Raw genomic sequence first — 23197 nt, 5'->3', positions numbered from 1 at the left:
GACTGCCAGGGAGGTTATCACAGTAAAAGCAGGGGAAGGCTTGAAGGAGGCTCGACCGAAACTGGCCGCCTCATTGGCTAAGGAAAAGTCGAGGGGCGGACCGGAGGTTTTGTCGTCAATGGAAGCGTCTGGCACGCGGGCGCTCTCTCGCCAGCCCGCCTGCCCGGCAGCGCTGGCTTCTTTCTGCGCGGTCTCCCAGCCGTGGCCGAAAGGGCTTCTGCGTCCCCGCGAGGTGGAAATCTCCCGGGCTTCTCGGCAGAAGTCCCTTTTCCCTTGGCAGAAGCCACGTGGGCGCAATCCCCTCTGACAACCCTCGGTCGTTTGCCTGGTGTTTTCAAGGATGTCTGAACTCAGTCCTTCCCGGAAGGGGCCCAAAAGGTAAATGCGCTTCGCTTTTAGGGAGACAAGACCCAGCTGCCATTTCTTGTTATCCACGTGGTTTCACTCCTGGGTTTCTCACGAAAACTGGGCTCCTCACGTACAATCCGGGGACGCCAGATTAATAATTCCTTCCTAGTCCCTCAGCCCTGGAGAAAACGTAGTGCTGGGCAATCGTAAAGGAGGGGTCGAATAAGGTGTGGAATGTGAGGACTCATTGCCCTACTCAGCTACTTTGGGGGCCCTAACACAGATCTTCTCTGTGCAGCCTCTGCAAGGCTGCAGTTTTGAAAATGCAAGACCTGTTCACAAATGGAGCTTTCAAGCAGAATAGGCAATGACCTTGACTATGCCAAATGGGGATTACTTTTGCTGGAAGCCCAGCATTGCAGGAGGCAGCACTACAAATGATACCGTGCTTGGAAAATAAAGGGTCAGCCAATCCATCTGTGCTGGCCCTCCCTATTGGTCAAGACAGTTTGGAAGAATTGGTGTTCAGTCCACCTACATTCAACTACTGCACTGTGAACTCTGCAATCCTCCGCCGAGAAGAGAATCCCACATGCAGGCTTGTCCTGAGCATTTGCTCACTGAGTGTTCAAGTTTGAGGAGCCCCAAGAAGGGATTTATTTCTTCATAAATCGGTTTGTTAGAATTATAACGAAGGAGTTGGATTATAGTCTATCTTTGCATACCTGTCAGTATGTTGCTTTTAAATAATAGCCATTGTGGGAACATATCAGTTAAATCCACAGGGAAAGTAGCCTCCAAGGGAGCTTCCCTTGCTGACACATTTTCACAGTGTGGAGGGAGAGGTTTAAGATCACAACCCCATTTCTGACCACTCCTCCTCTCCGCATCCCACACATAGCATGCTACAGTATGGTAAACAATGTGACTGACATATCACAGGGCTAGGCAACCTGATGCTTCAGCAGCTTTGGACTACAACTGCCAGAATCCTTATCATTGCCCATGCTGACTACAGTTGATAGAAATTGTCATCTAAAACACTAACAGCAGCCTTTCCCAAGGCTGGGCACCCTTTCAAGGGTATGGCCATTGTTAAGCATTTGGGGGTTTACGTCCATACATCTGCAGTCCCCAGACTGGGGTTGACCAGAGGACAGCAGCTCATCTGTCTCTGACACAGAAGCAGTTCATAAATCGTGCTTGCCTAGGCTTTTGATTAGCCACTTGCACCTGCCAACTCCTCCTTCTCTTAATCAGCGTGGTTGGTTTGGGGCAGGAGTAGATTACCTGAGCTCCAGGGTTTACCTGATTTTGTGGCCCCAGGAGCCCCCTCTGAACACAGTTTTTGAAAACTGAAACTTTCCCCCCATTTTCAGTTGGGAAACACAGAAAATGTATTAAATAGGTTTAATAGTACAGTGAAAGGGTGGGAGAGAGGAAGGGAAGAAGGCAGACTCTCCTCTACCTGACCAAGAAACAGCTTAGCCTTGTCCTCTTTGTATAATTGCCCCACCCTGTATTGCCCTCAGTCCTCAAAAAGTGGTTCCCCAAAGTTTTCTACATCACCTTTCGGATTTAGCATGAAATCCAGCTTCAGCTAATCAGGGAACGGAGCAATGAACAAATATGCCTTGGTTCTGCCATTAGTTGAAGCTGTAAATAACATGTGTCCTAAGTTCAGAACAGATAAATCCTACACTAACCTATGATTAGAAGTAATTATTCCACTTTATTCTGCTTCTCTTGGGTTAATACCCCCCTCCCAGTACTGTGCCCAGTCCTAGGGTCCACATTTTTAAAAAGATTCTGAGAAACAAACTGAGAATGTTGACAAGGATGATCAGAGGACTATTCCTTCATCCAGCCACAATACAAACCCCAACAATCTCTTTTTACTGCTATGCCCTCATGATGTTTCCTTCATCTGATCCTCAAGACATAGCTGAGGCAAAGTTAAGATACTCTCAGCTGTTCTGGTCTTAAAATAGTATTTTCCTTCTTATCCTGAAACTTTGGTGGGGGGGGGGCACTATGATACATTCTGACACCCTTTCCCAACCATTCTGTTGGTGGTCTAGTCTGGTGACTCCTCACAGGTAGGTCAGCCTAGCTCCTATTGGCCACTTTAGGCTAGTACAGGCAGCCCCCTCCCCTTGGTTAGTTGGGCAAGACCCCAAGGAAGTTCTGACAGATGACTAAAATAAACCTGCCAGTCTAGCCATCTTTCAAAACTCACCTCCTCCCCAGCCCCAACTCCATCCCACATTAAGGAGTGTAATTGGTGGATTGCTTCCAGCAGTGACATTTGGTAGGAGGAGAGTGAAATAAAACCAGGGGAATCCACCAATCTCATTGCCCCATGCAGGGAAGGGATTGGCAACAGGGACAGCAAATTTTATATCCATACGGTTTTCTGGTGCTCAGGGATTGGTGGATAGCTGTGAAGAACAGTTCTGTGAAGGATTTGGCATGTTGAACCTTGAGAAGAGAAGACTGAGGGAGGAAATGATAGCATTTCTCAAATATCTGAAAGGTTGCCACACCGGAGGTCAAGACTGTTCTCTTGTCTTCAGAATGCAGGACATGGAATAAAGGATTTAAATACAAGAAGATTCCAATTGAATGTTAGAAAAACTTTGACAGTGGAACCAGTTACCCAGAGAGGTGGTGGCTCTTCTGTAGGTGTTCAGGCAGAAGCTAGGCTGCCATCTGTTGGGGATGCTTTAATCTCAAAAGCCAGCATCCTGTACATCCATACTTAGCTTAAAACTAGACAAGTATTTAAAATGTCAAAGCTTGGGATTTGAAGACTGGACTGGCACAGATGGGAAATGTGGAGACTGTCTCATCAGTGTCTCTCAATTTTACCCTTCCTGATTTTTTTGATACAGAGTTCTGTACGTCAAGGAAATGGTTATAAGCTACAAACAAAACATGGATGATGTGGAAGCCCAGCCATTGTCTAACTTACTCTCTCATTCCCCCCCCCCCATATGAATCTCTTTGCTGTTCTTTGCCAATCCTATAAGGCTTTGCCTGAGGTTGCAATCAGTGCCATTTGAAATAAAACATTCATCTTGGGCAGTATCTTTATTTTTACTGCCGCGATAATTGCTAGCTAAGAAAGCTTTAGGTTTTTCTGCCTTTTTTTCTTTCTTCAGATATTCCTTTTCTAAAGCCCTGGCTGGGGTCAATCTCCAGGAAAGCCACCACCTTTCAGCAAAAGTAAACCTGAACCTGGTGTACCTGTGAGCTACCTTGATAGACACCAAAGTCCTGGATTCCTCTTTCTTGCCTGGTACAGTGTTTCTCAACCTTGGCAACTTCAAGATTGGCTTCCCCAACCTTGGCTGGGGAATTCTGGGAGTTGAAGTCCACACATCTTAAAGTTGCCAAGGTTGAGAAAAATTGTGCTGTAGACCACCAGTCAGCAGCATGTCAGTCTTAAAAGACAGGATTACCAATCCGTGGATGTTTTGCACTTCCAATATGTACTAGTATGCAAAAGTTTAGGCAATTTACCCTGCAGAGATGAGACTGTCTCTCTGTAAAAGGAACTGTGTTAGCTCACCCCCACCATACCCCTGCTTAAAATATACAGCTTTTCTGAGGAATCTTCCTCCTTCTTGAGACTTCCCACCCTGAATTAGCTAATCCAGCTAAAACACAGTAACTTGCTTATGCTGCAAAGCTAAGAAAAGAAATTCTTGTGAATCTCTCATGTCACAAAAAGGGCAAAAATTTCAAGTCACTGGTTCCAGTTGTTGTTTAATCAAATTAAAACAAAGTTAGGGAGCACCAAAATATTAACAATAATATTTTGATGCTCTCTAACTTTGTTTGATTCTGCCTTTGGATTGGTGATTAAGGAAGTATATTCCTAAAATGTTTCATTATTCTATTTTTTAGGACAAGCAGCTTCAAAAGCAATTGATTCATTGATCTGTTTATTCATTTATTTTCCTTCTAAGTCAGCCAATAATTGGAGTCTCCTGGGAAGATTAAAACATGACTTCAAATACTAAAATGTTCTTTAAAAATAACATTAAGAAAGGCAGACAAAACAAAATAAATAAATCCATGCTTGATTGTATGCTGCATGCCATAGTGAGTGCTCAGAAAGAAAGCATCAAGACAAGATAGATGTACTGGCTATAAAATTAGACAAATCCTGCCTTCTATATGTTGTGGCTTGGTGCTGCTACATTATAATTTATATTTGAACTGATTTGAGATTTAGAATAAAAATTGGGCAACCTTAGCCCACCTTGCCTGATAAAGGTGCAGTTTATCAAAGTCAAAATGTCAATGCATTCAAATAAATAAAGCAGGTCCAGGTCTTTGCTGGACCTGCTTTCAGACGGGGAGGCCTTTTAGGGGGAGATGGGCGGTGATAGAAATGTGAATAATAAATAAAATTAATAAATAAATGTCCCCTTCAAGGCTTTGCAAATTCTGAGTGATCACCAGAAATCCTGGCCTATATGTGTGTTTTGGATCAAAAGTGTAAGATAAGGAATACTTCCTGATACTTGGAAGGCAGGGAAAGAGGGAGGCTGTTTCCCTGTACCTCCACCCCCACTTCTATCTCAAAGCATCTTAAGTCAATGGAATTGTTTTTTCACCCATTGTTTTTTGTCCAATGATCCAACAAACTGGACTGTGTCAGAAAACAGAAAAGACTGAAAAAATGTTCACTGCTTAGCACAACTTGAATGAACAGTATCAGTCAGTCTCATAATTCCAAATACTGAAATGTACTTTGGATGGGAACCATCCAGGGACCTGGGCAATTCTCTTACACCACCACCACCCGTCCTGAAAATGGGTCCTGCACTTGCTACATCAGTACATTTAATGAACATTATATGAGCCAGTATAAATTCCCTCCAGGATTGTAGGCAGATACATTGTTACTGATGATTAACTACTATACAGAAGCAAATATTCCAGCAACTCAAGCCTGAATGGCGTTTCAAGGACAGCAAATGAATATAATCATTCCTCTCTACTAACGAAGCAGGCAAAACCTCTCATAGGTGTTGCCCTAATTAAGATTGAGTGAGTGAGTGAGTGAGTGAATTTATATGGCCACCCATCCATCCAGTGAAAGTCTGGGCAGCAAGGCAAACCAAATAAAAACAAAAGTGTTCCACAAAACCCAACAAAAGTAAGAAAAACACCAAGTTGAGGCTCATGTACAATGCACATATGCCAATGCTAGAGCTCCCATAAGCAACATCCCAGCCCCAATGCCTGGGGTTCATGACCTTCCAAAAGGCTGGTAGGGTTATCTTTGCGGGGGGAGGGCTGTTCTATAGGGCAGATGCCATGGCAGGGGTGTAGCTCGCTAACAACGTAAGCAGCGAAATTCATTCCAAAAGAAGAACTCAATTCAGCCTCAGTCTGAAAGATCCACTTTGTTTCAGTATATCATAAACAAAGAGATGACAACCATGAGGAGGGAACTTATTTCTCTAGAAATTATTCCTAATTGAGCAACCCACTTAATATTCCTGATTTTGTTTTGTTTTGTTTTCTGTGTGTGTGTGTGTGTGTGTAGAGGGGGGTTGCATTCTCAGGCTGCTTTTGAATTTCAAGATTCTTTTGTTAATGTTGTTAATATTAATGAGTTGCTTCGAGGTGGGGGAGTGTGTTAACAATCTTGTTTTATGGTAATGTCTTGTTCCAAAAGGCTAGGTGAAACTGGACTGGGAAGTCAGAACTCACATGCGTTCCAATGACTCTTGTCATGATCCCATGATAGTCAGGGCCACATGATGGCAAGGGTGAGTAGAGGTCAACATTTGTCCATGTGAAATGCTTTAAATAAGCAAATCAACCTTGCAAAAGGGTTCAAATGCTATATCTCCCAAGCAGTGTTCATATGGGCTATGATGAAATAAAAGCTATCAAAGTCATACTCCAGCAAAACCTTTTTCAGCTAAAAACATGTAACCCTTCTTTTCCTTTTATTTAGCAAAGATGCACAGTAGTTCAAAGCCTGGGCTAATAATGAAAGTGTTTGCATTCCATTTCTACGTAGGCAGCTGGGCTGTTTTGACCGTGTTCATTTGCCATCCTTGAACATTACCAGATAAGAACTCCAAGTCCTCTTAATGCTACAGGAGTATTGACACAGAGAACATGCTTATCCTCTACTGCTGTATTGCAATACAAGGTAGAAACAGAAACAGCAAACCAAGGGTTCATCATTAATTGCTGAGAATGTTTCTCAAGGGCATTCAGACAACATGGCTTCGATGTTTTCACTTTTGATCAGTTTTGTAATTAGGCAATATGGAAATTGAAAGTACTGGTTCATGCCAACATTTACTGAGTGGAGGTCTAAATTCTGTGTTAAAGATAATATAGATGTATTATCGTTTCTTAAAAGTGGCCTCTGGTCTGTTTGAAAAGGCAGGTTTTTAGTGCTTTTCTAAAAGCAGGCAAAGTGGGAGCCAAACGAACTTTCAGGGTTATGGTGTTCCAGAAATTGGGAACAATGACAGAGAAGGCACAGCTCTGGGATTCTGTGAGGTGGCACTGTTTAATTGGTGCATGCCTACCCTGCCTAATCTTATATGATGGCAGAAATAATTAGACAAAGGTAGTCCCATAAATAACCAGACTGATGATACCGTACTCTGTGTTGACGGATGACCTCACCCAGAAGCTTCATGTAGATGTTAAATAAGAGTGGGGAAAGAGTAAAACTCTGAGACAACCCCCAAAGCAGAGCCCTCAGGCTTGATCTCTCTCCTTCCCCATCAACACTGACTGAAATCAGCTCCAGAAAGAGGAGAAACACTGTAGCAGTGCGTGCCTCCTACTCCCAATCTCCTACACCAACCCTCATCCCAAGCCTGCCAAAGGTCATTGACCAGAGTGATCAACGCTTTTCTTGGTACTATGACCAGGCCTGAATCCTGGCTGGAAGGGGTCCAGATAATCTGCTTCCTCCAGGGCCTTCTGGAGTAGGAGACTAACCATATTCTCAACACCCTTCCCTAAAATGTTTGGTGGGATCAGGATCCTCATCAACTGACTCCTCCAGAATCAACTCCTGTTGATTGCTAGCTGAGTCAGTGCTTACCAAATTCTGAGGCTGATAATCTGCTGGATCAGGCCCCTCAGCTTCTGATTGTTCTCTCATGGCAGTAGCCAATCTGGTCTATGCAAACTTAGCCTTCTGTTTTTTTGGACAAGGTAGAAAATACTAAGAGCTCTGGAGGATAAAGGGACATTTTAATTAAATGCCAAAACCACTGGTATCAAGGCTTCCTTTATACACATTTGCTTGTAATCATGGAATTTGCTCCAAAGTGCACTAAGGTTTTAGAAAAATGGGTTTTTTCCAGGGTGCATTTACCTCCTGGTAGGAGGCAGTTCAGTAGGAAAGGCAAGCAGCACTGTACTGCCAGAAGGACCCAAGGAAAACAAAGATTTGCAAAAGGAACATGCAACTGACCTATTTCTCTGCAACCATGAATGTGAGGGGCACATGGTTTGGCAGATTTTGGAAGAGTGGCCAGTTTGATGGTTGGCAAGAGCAACCATTTATGAACGATCCATGCAGTTTGTTTGACAACAGCATAGTAGCAGGTTTTCATTGCCTTCATATGGGAGTCTAGCCTGCAGCACTGGAATTCTCTAGTAGTCTCCCATCCAAATATGAACCAGGTCCAATCTTGCTTAGCTTCTGAGCCCAGACAAGATCAGCCACAAGCTGTCACTTGCCCAGACTACTCAATAGCACCGCTAGTGAATTACTACCCCTAAATCAGTTTACCATTTCCCCCCCAGAAAAAAAATAATAATTTTTGTTTACTCCGTTCTTAAAGTGCTTTAGAATTGCTTTAAAATTTCTTTGAGTGGTGTTTTTGCATTAGTTTACTGTATGAGGTGGTAAGGATGCTGTTATTCTGTTACACCTTTCTCCATCATTTTGCAGTCTTTCTGGCTGTCTATGGTTCCCAATTTGGGAAAAAAATAAAATCCCTCCCCCCAAAAGAGGGACTCTGGGCAGTTTACATAAAGCTAAAAAAGGTTAAAATACAATAAAAACAGGATATATTACATAAAATATAAAGTATAAAATAGCATCCAAGATGGGAATTAAAAGTTCTGATTCAGATACATAAATATATGGGGACCATTTTAAGGCACTAGCTACCCCCAGGAGTGACTACCCCCTTGCCCCAAGAGAGATGGCAGAGCCAGGTCTTCAACTTTTTCCGGAAGGCCAGGAGAGAGGGGGCCTGCCTCACCTCCGGGGGAAGAGTGTTCCAAAGGGCAGGGGCTACAGCAGAGAAGACCCACTTCCTGGACCCTGCCAACAGACATTCTGTCATGGACAGGGGCCACAACATGCCCTCTCTGCATGACCAGGTGGGACGGGTTGATGTAATGGGGATGAGACAAACCCTCAGGTAACCTGGACTATACCGTAGGCTATACAGGAGATGACTAGGGCATGAGTGACTGAAGACTGAAATGCTCTTCTCCTCTGGAAAAAAAAGATCAAAAACATCTACTTTTCCATTGAGTAAGAAAGAATTTTTTAAAGGCAGAACAGTTTTCAGCACAAAAGCCTTCAACTTTGTGTCTATGTATGTGTGAGAGAAGAAAACTTAAAAAATGGAATTAAGTTCTATGGAAAGTATATCAGCCACTGTAATGGTTCACAATGGAAATTCACTCATAATAACTCATATAGAAATAACGCCCCCCCATCTCAATCAAAACCAAATGACACTCCAATTTCCAATTTGCAACCAAAAGAGGCTCACTGCAGCAGTGATTGGTTGGCTCCTGAGATAGTCATAAAGTTTTCCCTTTCTTCTTTCCAGTGGTTTTCCAAGTAAATAAATTAAATCAAATAAACATGCAAACCCCATGACAATTAAAAACAAAAACAGAAGGCCATTTGGCACATGAGGAACAGAATACTGTCAAGAACATTTGCATTAGATCTGGTGCAAGTATTTGTATCACTTTCAGGGAAATAGGAAGCTAATTTGGGACCCCATTTTTAAATAAATGTACATGCATCTGTTATTGGGGCAAAGGGAACCCTATTGCTCATTTTTAACTGACTGTATTTCAAAAAGGCAGCTACTATGTGTTCTGGTCCCTCTGTTGGCTGAGCCTACCGCATTGTAACAAATGAAGAAAATTACTTATGTTTCATTGCAATTTCCCTCTTCCCTTTTACCTATTCATTACTCACCATCACAAACCCTTTGGGTTTCCGTTGATCTCAGCCCTAAGGTGCACAGTTTATTCCAAAAGAAGAAAAAGATCCAGTTGGACCAATGGTGAGTCTTCCCCAGCCTGACTTCCTTGACCTTGGTGGGTCTGCAAATGTCCTTCTTCTCAGCTGGCATAGTAGGTGGGAAAGCTTGGGGTTGATATCCTTTCTCTTCTAAACATGGTATTGTCAGTTCTGTTGGTTTTCTTCCTACCCATCTAAGTGCCGTTTCAGTACCTCCATTGGGCACCCTCTTCCTCTGCTTTCCATGTCTCCACTGATACTACCTTCACTCACATCCATTCAACTCTCTGCTGCCATCATTACTCACTTGCAGTCAAACCATCTTCACTAGCTTTCTATCCTCATTTCCCAAGCACTTAATGCCCTGGCCCATCTTTACCTCTCCATACTTTATTTGACACATCCCTTCCTATCACCTTCACTGATTTTGATCCATCCGCTCTGTTAGTTACATTGTGTGAAATTAAAATGGAAATATCAAAGTGTCCAGCTCTGAGCAAACTACTCCCCAAAAGCTGTGGAGGGCAGTGCAGAATCAGCAGTCCCTGGACCAAGAACAGAACAGGTTCATGTAGAACAATGCAGTTCTTCAGGAACCATGACTTCAGTTTGCAAAATAAGAACCTTGCGCACTAAACTCTGAAACAGACAGGCAGCCAATGCAGTGTTTCGAGGCTGGTTAATAGGAGCTTCAAAAACACAAGGATTGCTGTTTTCCTCTACAAAATATTGTGGCTATGTACAGTATATTCTAATAAAACCTTTACTATTGGTCCAAAAATGATGACTTTTTAGGAAAACCAGGCAGCTTAAAGAAGGTGTGCATACAGTAATCTCCTTTTTTAACTTTTGGGCACTAATATTATTTATTGCAATTGGTTGAGAGAGCCAAGAGGCTGGGCTGGAAGAATCTTACCCTGCAACAATAACAATGCACTGTAGTATTTCATTCCTGGAAATTATACACCCAGTATGAAATTGTCCTGGATCCTGGACAAAACAGCCTATGAGCCAGTATTTCCCAGACTCAGTGCCAGAACATAGGTGAATGCTGCAAAAGATCTGCTGGTGTGCCACAAGCCATAATAAATACATGATGAGAGCTCAAGATCCCCACCCCACCAAAAATGCTGCAAGCCATGCTGCAGCACAGTTATTGTTCTAATTTGCTCCTAATTACCCTGCCTAAGGGATGGTTCATTCTGCTGCATCTCTCCACCTAAAATAGGAGTCCTTCAGTGACTCCCCATGGACATACAAAAGGATTACTTGCCCTGTAAAGATGCATACCCAAAATTCTGGCATGGACCATGGAAGGACCATGAACCATAGAAGAAAGGGCTCCAGTGACTGGGACTCTTCCTTCTTTTAGGGAGGGTGGGGGGTGAGGCGGCAATCTATGTGAGAGAGTAAACATACACTTTGGTGTTGTGTATCTAACAGCATAGGAAGTTGCCTTATACCAAGTCAGGTATAACTTCCTCCATCTAGTTCTGCATTGCCTTCACTGACATGGAGTGGCTTCCCAATCAGAATATTTCTCATGGAGATACCAGGACAGAGTTGGAAGCATCAAATAAAGGATTTGCTCTATATACAATGTACAATCCCTTCTGTAATATGAGCTATAGAAAGCTACCTTGTATCAGGTCAAATTGTGGATCCATTTTGTTTCATATTGTTTCTCCTGATTGGTAGTGACCCTCCAGGCTTCCAGCCAAAGTGATTCCTAGCCATACCTGGTTGTATTGTTGTTGTTGTTGTTAGGTGCTGTCGAGTCATTTACGACTCATGGCGACCCTATGTATAACAGAACGAAATGCTGTTCGGTCTTGTGCCATGTGCCTGAATGTTCCAATGTTTGCATGCATTGTTGCGGTAATTGTATCAATCCATTGCATTGAAGGTCTTCCTCTTTTCCACTGGCCCTCGACTTTACCAAACATGATGTCCTTTTCATCATCAGGAATGATCCTGATGATGTACCCAAAGTATGAGAGTCTAAGCCTAGTTATCTTTGCCTCTAGGGAACATTCTGGTTGTATTTCTTCTAAAACTGATTTGTTTGCTCCTCTGGCAGTCCATGGTATTTTCAATAATCTTTGCCAACACCACAATTCAAATGCATCAATTCTTCTCCCATCTTCCTTTTTTAATGTTCAACTTTCACAGGCATATGTGGCAATTGAGAAGACCATGGCGTGAGTCAGATGCACCTTTGTTTTTAAACTGACGTCTTTACTTCTGAAAACTTTAGATAGGTCTTTGATGGCAGATTTTCCCAGCGTGATACGCCGTTTGATTTCTTGATTACTACTTTCCTTGCCATTGATCATTGATTGGAGTAGAATGAAATTGTTGACAACTTCGATTTCCTCTCCATTTATTTTGACATTGTTTATTGGTCCATTTGTAAGTATTTTCGTCTTCTTCACATTCAGGTGTAGTCTGTATTGCTGACTACAATCTTTGATCTTCATCAGCAAGTACTTCAAGTCTTCTTCACTTCCAGCAAGCAAAGTTGTATCATCTGCATATCTCAGGTTGTTAATGAGTCTTCCACCAGTTCTGATACCCTGTTCTTCTTTGTACATTCCTGCTTCTCGAATTATTTGTTCAGAGTACACATTGAATAAGTATGGTGAAAAGTATACAACCTTGCTGCACACCTTTTCCAATTTTGAACCACTCAGTATCACCATTTTCTGTTCTAATGACTGCCTCTTGATCCGTGTACAGGTTCCACATGAGTACAATTAAGCACTCTGGAATTCCCATTCTTCATAATATTAACTATAACTTGTTATGGTCCACACAATCAAACGCCTTTGCGTAATCAATGAAACAGAGGTAAACATCTTTCTGGTATTCTTTACATTCAGCCAAGATCCATCTGACATCAGCAATGATATCTCTTGTACCGTGTCCTCTTCGAAATCCAGCTTGGACTTCTGGTAGTTCTCTGTCAATGTGAGGCTGCAAACGATGTTGAATTATTTTCAGCAAAATTTTGCTAGCATGTGAAATCAACAAAATTGTTCGATAATTTCCACATTCTGTTTGATCTCCTTTCTTTGGAACGGGCATGAATACAGATCTCCTCCAGTCAGTCAGCCAGGTCCTTGTCTTCCAAACTTCTGACATAGAAGAGTAAGTGCTTCCGCTGCTGCGTCTGATTGTTGAAATATCTCAGTTGGTCATCCATCAATTCCTGGAGCCTTGTTTTTCGCCAATGCCTTCAGTGCAGCTTGAACTTCTTCCTTCAGTACCAATGGTTCTTGATCATATTCTACCTTGTGAAATAGCTGAACATCGACTAACTCTTTTTTATATAGTGGTTCTGTATATTCTTTCCATCTTCTCTTAATACTACCAACGTCATTTAATGTATTGCCCATAGAATCTTTAAGGATAGCAACTCGGGGCTTGAATTTTCTCTTCAGCTCTTTCAGCTTGAGAAATGCTGATCGTGTTCTTCCTCTTTGATTTTCTCGCTCTAGGTCTTTGCATATTTCATCATAATATTTTTCCTTATCTTTTTGAGCTGCCCTTTGAAATTTTCTATTTAGCTCTCTTACTTCACTCTTTCTTCCATTAGCTTTAGCTTCTCGGCATTTAAGAGCAAGTTCCAGAGTCTCATCTGACATCCATTTGGATCTTTTCCTTCTTTCCTGCCTTTTTAATGATCTTTCACTTTCTTCGCATATCATGTTCCTAATGTCTTCCCACAACTCTTCAGGTCTTTGGTCATCAGTGTTTAGTGCATTGAATCTATTTTTGAGGTGATCTCTAAATTCAGGTGGGATGTTTTCTAGATCATACTTTAGCACTCTTGGAGTTGCTTTAGTTTTCTTCAGCTTCAGCTTGAACTTGCACATGATCTGTCCCGCAGTCAGCTCCTGCCTTTGTCCTAATTGATAGTATTGAGCTTCTCCATCGTCTCCTTCCACAAACGTAATCAATTTGATTTCTGTGTAATCCATCTGGCAAGGTCCATGTATATAGTCGTCGATTGTGTTGTTGGAAAAGAGTGTTGCAAATAAATAAATCATTGGTCTTACAGAATTCTATCGTGCGATCTCCAGCATCATTTCTGTCATCAAGCCATAACTGGGGATCCCATGAATTGAACTAGAACCTGTGGCACTCAAAAATAGCTGAGTTACTTTAAATAAAATCATGTGCTTTATGTGTATGTAAGGATTTGGGTGTCAGGATTAATACCATGATGTATGAAAATGGTTAGTCCTCTCTCCCCCTCTCCTTGCACAATTTAAGGTAGTATTTGGGACAGAAGGGAAGATACAATTAAGCTTTGTCTTGGAACAAAAGCAATAGAGGCAGGATATGAATAGGGAGAGATAATGGAAACATCAAATTTCTTGCCTGTATACTTTTCTGACAACTCAGTGATAGATGAACATTATAAATTAGCACGCCCTAAGTATTTGATCATAGTGCTACAAGCCACAGTTTGCTGAGTTACCCTCAGATATCTGGGTTCACACATCACATTAAGCAATGACTTCTTTACCATTAAGTTAAGCCTTGAGTTGACTCCATGATACATCCATATTGGATTTTTTGGCAATAATATGGAAGTGGTTTGCCATTTGCCTCCTTCTGGGAGATTTTTATAACTTCTAGTCTACAATCTTGGCATTTCCTAATGGTCTCTCATCCAAGTATTAACCAAATCTGACCTTACTTGGTTAGATGCTGCTGCTATGACCTGTTTACCATTGTTTATTGAATAAGCCACAGTTCTCTGGGTTTATAAATCATATAAAATCATCTACCATAGTTGACAAACCAGGATAGGTTCAGCCCAAACCAAGCAAACAATATGATGATTTGCATGAAAGATGAATCCAGGTTTTCTAGCATATGTGCCGAAATAATAGGAGTGAAAGAATAGCCCTGACAAGCTAAGCTGCCAGTCAAAAGGGAACTGTTAGGACTATTTGAAGTTCTGTCCATAATACAAGTGCATACTCTCTTAGCTGTGCAGCTAATTTTATGAGCTTGCAGATCCTGTTCTCCCCTTGACAAATAAAACTGGCAGTAGAACCTCTTCTAGAGTTTTTTAAGGGTTTATGTTGCTGCTTCTAGGTTTTTGTTTTAAAATGAGTATATATTTGTAAGTCACTTATAGTTATCTGGGAGCTTGTGACACATATACATTTGTAGAAAAATGAAATAAAATGAAACTTCTCATGCCAGCATCCACTTTCAAAAGTAGATTACATCTATATCAAAAACTACCTTGCACAAGAGTTGGGTTCAAGCTTCACCCTGAGCAAAGCCAAACAGGTATGTTACCAGGGAGGTGCTAAATAGGTACAGGTAAAGACTGGGCAACTATCTGTTAGAGATGCCTTACCTGGGTTCCTGCACTGGGCAAAGGATTGGACTTGGGAGCTGAACTAGCCCCTTCCCACTATTTGATTCTATCAAATTTCTACCCAGCCAATATATCCTAAAGCCTTGTCACCCCAAATCACCCCTCTTCTCCATAACCTAAACCTTATTTAGTGATAATGATGCTAAGGAGGGCTTGTGCTGGTGTTACCTTACTGTAGACCCTTGATGTATGTCCCAGTACTCCAACTCCTAAACTCAATGATACACAACTATACCTTTTCCTTACATCTTGTTTTCCTTCCAAGTTCTTTCATGTTGTCCTCCATGACTGAAACAAAGGAGGACATAATTAAATATTACAAGCATATTACACTTCTAATAGTTTTCCACCATCCAAAAAGATATACGGTACATCATTTGTCAAAGTTTCCAGTGTTTAAATTAGCTTTTTATGTTCATCTATTTTAATTTACTATTATTAATCATGTATATTTTTATAAAGTTACTGATTCTTTCGTTTTAAGCATCCGTCTCAAACACTATCAAAACCGATATTTTGTTTTTCAGGATAATGCTATATTACTAAGAAGGAAGAAGGAACTCTCTTAAATAATTGGAATTTGCATCAGCAACTTTTCTTCTTAGAAGCAATTTCCAATTTTCTGTTGAGTACATAAATTTCTGATTTCTATTGTCAAAGGAACAGGGGCAGAAGGGAGAGCAGGTAGCAATGCAAGCCTTGGTAAATCTTCCTGACTCACACATGTTCCCCTCTGGTAACTATTAACCATGCTGTGTGGAGATCGAACTCTCCTAATGTGATTTTGGCCATTCAGTGACAGCAGCTGCAATCTCACCTGGAAACCTTACCACTGCTGGTGTTGAAATGATACATAGGGAGGAGATTGCAGGCTTTGACGTCATTCCAGTAGCATGAAACTCAGCTGTTTGCCCAAAGTGGGATTGCAGATAGATGTCCTGAAAAACAGAATGGTTACACAAGAGCAGAAGACTAGATCAGACATAAAATGATTCTGAACATACAACTATGGCTACCTCAGTAAAGGAAATGCAGAAAGATGAACTACATATTACACTGTTGGCCAAAGAAATCCAGAGATATTACTAATTCTCAAAATGAAACATTGTGAATCTGGGAAGAGGTCAATTAGGTTACAGTTGTACACATCTTTTCCTGTGGGTAAGTCTGTTGGATCTCAGTGTGACTTACCTCTGAGTGGATATGTATAGGATTGGCACCACTTACAGGGATATGTAATGGTTGGTATTCAATAACTGGGTTTGCACATGACACTCAATATTCAGGGCTTAATTCCTAATACAGCTGCCAATTGGCCAAGGAAAAAAAGAGGATCTGGCATGCGCATATACTTTAATTATAAGCTGGTCTGCAATAATAAGGTTTTGAAAGGGCCAGGTAAGTGTTGTCATCAATAATTTCTTTGATACTGCAACCAGAGGCACATAAACAGGAAGCCAGGTAGAACTTTGTTTCAGAAAGTTTTGAATCTAAATGTCAGTAATGGAAGGAAGATTGAAAAGATGACCAGGAATAACAAACATCTAAACCTTCCTTCTGCCTATGGAGGCGTGGATTCACAATGCAGTCTGCCTGAAGTTAAGGGAAATCATCTCCCCATCGTATAATTCATGCTATGTCCCTCCAGATATTATTGGACTGGAGCTCCCATCAGCCTTACCTTTGGCTATGCTGCCTAGATTTGATAGGAAATGGCACTTAACAACATACTGAGAACCAGACATTGCATCTATCCCTGATTCAAATGCTAGACTGATCACTGCAGCTGTTTCTTTCAGATGCCAGCTCAGTAAGGTGGCTGATGCCTGCGTGTCCAATCACCTAAGGTCAAAGAGCTTCCACAGAGCAATAAAACGCAGCAGGGACAACTCCTTCCACCAGGAGTTCCCATTTTGGGACTGTGTTGAAGGATGCTAAATTAAACAGATGGAACTAGAAATGCCATTCTTTCAGACTAGGAATCTTTAGGCCCTGCCTCCCTTAAGCAAAGCAGTCAGCTCCAGGATAGTTTATTTCCATTAGTACAGCTGCAAGGCTAGAACAGCTGCAGCAGCCCTTCTATTTATAAGCCGATCAGGTGTCAGCTAAAACGTTTGCGCTCTCTATAGATTATGAAGTACCACAGGGGGGTGGGGGATAAATTAGTCCAGATTAATGAAGCTGTATCCTCCTAACTGAGTACACCTGGGAAAGGACACCTTCTGGCCCTGTGCCCAGAGTTTCTCCCCAGCTCTCAGGAAGCCAAGCAGATTGTTGGGCAAATGCCATTAGAGACCAGGGAAAGTTTCAGATAGTTGCCATTTAAAATAGGCCTAGTGTATCAGGCAACATATCCAGGACTATTTAAACATACCTTCGTTTGCCTCTGCATTTTGCCTAACTCAGTGCAATTCCAGCAATGTGTCATTTTGCTGCATCTGGTTTAACCAAACCAGGGAACTGTCAATTGACCAATGATTGCATCTTAATTTCCTGCCATTCATGCAGCTTGTACCTCTGGGCTCCCTGAAACTTAATCTGAGCCTCTTATTTTCTAAAGAAAGCACGAATGAACTATCGGATGGGAGCTTCTGTTTATTTTTTACGCTTTGGCAACAGTGTTGTCTCCATTTCATAAATGCATTGGATTCAGCCAAACTATGGATCCCAAGTCAGAGTGGAGTAATTAGGAACACATTTTCATTTCCCAGAGGCAGAGCAGATAGGTCTGAATGTGCTCCAATTTCATTCTGGGCCTCCACAAATCTCCAGTCTTGATATCTTCATCGGGAACTCTGGTCTACCGCAAAGAGGAGCAAGCCAGTAGTTTTAGGGAGCTGTGGGGGGAATTATCATTTTACATGATAGGGAAAGGCAAAAGGGGAAGACCTGCCTTTAAACAGTCAGGTCACCATTAGTGTCTTTGTGGGATGGATAAAGCAGAGGGTGGTGAGAAATTCTTAACTTTACCATTTGTCCATGAGCTTTGTTTCATTTTTTCCCTGCTCTTGGCCTGAGTGGTTGTGTGATTCCCCAACCACCACCAAATCTGCATTACTTGATTTGTGGTTTATTTTATATCAAAACTAAGAAACGTCCCTCTTATATGTCTATCTCCACCCCTGATCATTGCACTCCCTCCCCACCCTTTCATTCAGGAAGGAGTGTCGTCATTCTTTACAAACAGTGCTTCCCTGCACAAAAGTCCCTTAAGTAATCAGTCTGAAATTTGTCACAGGCATTCCCCACTGTAAGAGCTGTTATTGCTGCTCATTCCTTCTGTAAGTTATAACTTACTAAAGAAAGAACATCTAAAGGACTGTCCCTCAAAATCTCTGCATCAATTTTAATGAAATTTAACATAACCCATCGCCATCCAACATGGAAGTCCAGCATGTCTACAATTTCATCTCATTCTACCAGAAAACAAAAACATTATAGCTGTATATGTTTTCTACATATGGGAGAAAACCGATCTATTTTTACAAACCTCACACTTGATCTGTACATAGAGTTCAATTGTAGGGCTGTGCAATGCTTCAGATTCAAAGGCAAAAAGGTGTTTGGGGCGGGCAAGGATGTGAACACTTGCTATGTTTGTGCCCCAGCATACTCCAAAGCCCCTGAATCTGAAGAACTGCACAGTCCTGTTACATTGCACTGCCTCTGGGATAATCCATACATGATCATGCTTTTCCATAGCTCTGGACATCAACTTCGAACCAGACTGGATAATCTTTGCATACCCCTACAAGGTGGGTGGACTCAGTTACAGCAGCACTGGGTGCACCACTGGAATATCTGAAGGACCAGGCTGTGGACAGATTGTTCTGGAGAAAATCTATGTGGTTGCTAAGAATTGACACCAACTTGATGGCATATAATCAATCAATCAATGACTGTGACCCAATATAAAAATCAAGTGTCAACAAATTCAGAACTATCCACCACTGAATAGTTATGAGCAGCTGTTATTGACTTTATTTATTCAATATATTTATTCAAACTTCAATTGCTTTTTTTTTTTGGTCTGGTTCTACTCTGTCCTGGCCATTCTGGGTGACCATTTGTAGGGAAAGAGAAGAACAGAAGACTCATTATTCATTTTGGATCAGGCTGACTGTATTCATCTACCTTGGATGGCATTTGAGGACATTAAAAAAACAAATAGACATGTTTGTGGAGAATAAGATCTCCAATAGCTATGGGTCAAATAATTATATGGTGCCTCTAAAATCAGAACCAACATGGAGAAAAACAGTAGGTGAGGTTATTGCCCCCGTGACTGGTTATAAGGGCTCCCATTAGCACCTTATTGGTTGCTGTGGGAAATAGGGTGCTGGAGTAAGATAAGTCTTTGTCTGATCCAGAAAGATCCTTATGCTACATATACATATACATGAAAAAAGGTGGGACAACAACAACAACGTATGATTTGTAATTGTAATGATGCTCAAGGCTGATTTTAAACCTTAGCAGAGACATTATTCAACTATTTGTTTTTAAAGAATTGTATCTGCTCAACCTAAGCCTGATAAAATGTTTTATAAACCCTAACTTGACGAAGGGAGAAAAGTTTTTTTCAAAACTTCCTTCTGATAAAAAGCACCCCACCCCCTTAAACTGAATGGGGTTAGTTCAGGACCCTATTAGAATTGGAAGAAGAGCAAGAAGAAGGCCACTATGTTATCATCTCATATATTAAGGTGGTAGGTGGATTATAATAGCAACCATCCCTGATAACAATCTTATCATCATGCCGGGCACTGACCTGTGGTACAAACAGTGGATGGGAAAACTCAGGGAAAGCAATTAAATGCAATATTGACAGAAGTGGCCTTTTAGCTGCAAAACAGCCCCCAGGATCTGCTGACATCCTGGTTCATGGAACTCTGTGAAAGTGTGACCTTAGAGAGATAAAACGATTGGTCATTGAGCTGGATCCTTCCAGCTGAGTGTTGATTGGAATCAAATCAAGGATTTTCACTGCTTAGAGCTTCCAAAGAAAGAAAGCTGAAACCTGAATTTTTGGTCATTAGAGTTGCCAAATAATCTTGGCAAACCTGGTTTATTCAGGTTCTGTATCTCATAACAGCTACTTGATCTGCAAAAATTAGCAGCATGCAGCATCAATATAGAGAAGCATTATTATCCGCAGATACTTGAACATCCAGGACTGAATAATTGTAACTGGGTGGGACTGTTCCTGAAAAATAATCACATACTATTCAAATATTTCCCTCCTTGTCCTCCCTAAATGGCCATTTTGAAATGGAACTTTGCAGCGCCACTTTCTCCATGGCTACAGTACATATGACATGTGATATTTAATACATATGAATTAGACACAACACATTTAACACAGGAAAAAATCTAGTGGTTGCATTGGCACAAAATACTAGGATTAGTTCGGGTGTTTGTGACTTGCATGTGGAGTATGTTATGAGGTAGCATGGGATGTTATCCCTACCCAGTTGGTTAGTGTAAGATTTAAAGTAATGTATGAGCATGGAAAATGGGTTACTTCAATAACCAAGATAAGAATGTTGTATCAACACAGCCTGCCTGTAGCTTTATTTCCACTTTTTAGGAATTACTCAGATATCAGCACACTGGAAGATTTTATTCCTTTCTTCCCTAACATTGACTCCACCCTAAAGCTTCCTTCCCTCTGCATTGCTAAAAATATTAGGGGGGAATCCCAGTGCTCTCGCTGATAAATATTTTTCTCTTAATGTGAGAGAAGGGAGCAAAGGTCTTCATCTGGCAAGGGGAATCTTAAATGCTGGATGGAACTACAGCTGGAGTTCCATATCCAGCTAATTCTAGAAGAAGTGCTGAGTGTGGATGCAACCTGGAAATCATTTGGCAAAGCAAAGTGATTATTGTACATAAACACTTCAGGATAAATGCTTACTTTCTGGATTGAATTACTGCATTCCCAACTGTACAGCATTACTTGTGATCTTTATAAGCTCTTGAAATAACAAGGATGATCTTGGTTTTTACTGATTCATGCATTGATGGGGGTCCGATTGTTTTAACAATGGGGATTGTTACTGTACACCTCATGATCCGAACACTCAACACAAAGTCTGTCCTATACATCGCCACCAGCCCTCTGTAGAAAACAAAATCCTTTGAAGGAGTGCAGAAGATTTACAGGAGCCACTCTGGAAGGGAAGTCTGGACTTAAGAGATGAACTCAGATCCCAAATTTGGCCTAATAACTGTACACGTCAGAATCCTGCCAGCAACTGGATATCTCAGGAAGAGGACATTAAAAAGTCAGGTGCTTCCTCTCTGTATACTGTAGGAATTTTGCAAGAGACAAGATTATTTTTATACATTTTATTATCATCAGTCTAAACCAATATTTCTCAACCTTGGCCATTTTAAGATGTGTGGACTGCAGCTCATACTGTCTGGGGAATTCTGGGAGTTGAAGTCCACATATCTTAAAATGGCCAGGGTTGAGAAACACTGATCTAATCCAATAATTTGATTAAATATATTTGTTTCATGCATTATTGTAAAAATCTAGCAATACTGTTCAACCAAAATCTCTGGTTGATCCCAATAACTCCAAACCTAGTGAGTATTTTACATTCTAACCTAAGTCGTTTGCTTAACATGGGAGGAGAGAATGGTGTCCTTCCAAAACTTTTCAGATTACAATGCCCCAAAGTAACCATGGCTGGGGCTAATGAGGATCAGAATTCAACCACATCAGGAGGACTCTGTTCTTTACCCCTTGTTCAGAGGCATTTTTTTTCCTGATCGTTGCACAAAATGTTTTGATACGTAGCATCTTGAGATGCTCTGCTCTGAAGCGTGCTTGCTGCTTTTGCTGGTGGTCCTCGACATTTAATCTTGAAGTAATCCACTTTAGGGCCAGTGCTAGCAAGGTCAGAAGTAAACCACCTGAGACCAGGCTGGACCATTGTAGTGGCAAATGCAGAATTATCGACCATTCCTTCTCCCCAGAAGCATGAAGCTCTCAGCATATTATACTGCACAGGCAGGAGAGGAGATATGAAAATTGAACCTTCCACTATAAATATGGCCTGCATTGCAAAAATACAATCTATAATATTCATATAAATAATGTGTGTTTAATTGCCTAAATAATTGCCTAAATAATTATATATAAATATATAAGTGCATAAATATGACTTGGCATTTTTTGGATTTTTTTAAGTGTCTTTTCTAGTTCTTGCAATAAATAGAACTTGTCAATGAGTGTGTCCTTGACTCAATGCCTGTGAGGTTTCTAATACTTGTATTGCTTGGGAGAAGCCTGGACAGTCATCATCCCCTCCTACCAATTCAGGGAGGAATCTGCTTTTGTTATAAGAGGATCTGTGTCAAAACAGAGGCCTCAATACTTTGAATCTGAAATTCTGGCAAGCAAAATGCAGTCTGAGTTCATGAGTTCTTTTTAAAATTGTAGTTAATTCTCTATATATGTGTGGAGAACAGTTTGGATTGGCTCAGTGGCATCTACTGGGGGATGGGGTGGGGATGAAGAGAGGCAAATGATAAAAGCAGTACTGCACCATAATGACCCATGCTCCACCTCTTTTGTACCTGAATTGTGATGTTCCATGCACATGTGAAAGGGCTGAACTTGCACTGTGATTCCAGGACGGTGCTTTCTTCATTTTGACAAAAGCTGTGGATGCTGGGGACACCTCTGAGCTGGCATCCTGTACTACTTACTCGGTTAAATACAGTACTTCTGAGTTTAGATGAATAGGATTGTGTGGCAAAAGTGTCCAGCAGCAGATTAGCTAGAGCCCACCTTGCTAGTGGATATAGTATAAGTAATCTTTCCGTCATGCAGCATCTTGAAGTTCCCAAACAACTTGGTATATGCAGAAAAAGAGTTTATGGACTACAAGATATGCCTCTCCTTTTCCCCAGCCTAGGTTGGGGAAAGAAGTAAGAAATCTACTGGCATGGGTAGAGTCTCAGAAGTGAATCAGCAGAACTGGTCTTGCCATTTGCAACCTAGAGAATAATACTATCAAGAGCAACTGTGTTTTAAATCAGCCTTGGCCAACCTGTAGCCTTCCGATGAGTTGAGACTGCAGCTCCCAGGACTGCCAAGCCAGATGCGCATAACCCACTTGAAAGTTTACACTGGGTACGATCTTACTACA

The 23197-nt window shown here is 41.4% G+C and overlaps 1 protein-coding gene across 1 annotated transcript in view; it reads left to right on the top strand.

Annotated features, from left to right (window-relative positions):
* The first annotated feature begins 178 nt into the window (after positions 1–178).
* Positions 179–23197, top strand: part of CFAP100 (cilia and flagella associated protein 100) — a 51550-nt gene continuing 28531 nt past the window's right edge. The window contains exon 1 of the mRNA XM_063291673.1: positions 179–378. The gene's annotated coding sequence lies outside the window, so the exon portion shown is untranslated. The remainder of the gene's footprint in view (positions 379–23197) is intronic.

The sequence above is a fragment of the Candoia aspera genome, chromosome 2 (genome assembly GCF_035149785.1).
Source record: "Candoia aspera isolate rCanAsp1 chromosome 2, rCanAsp1.hap2, whole genome shotgun sequence".
Classification (NCBI taxonomy): Eukaryota; Metazoa; Chordata; class Lepidosauria; order Squamata; family Boidae; genus Candoia; species Candoia aspera.
This window is presented reverse-complemented; position numbering and strand designations above follow the sequence as displayed.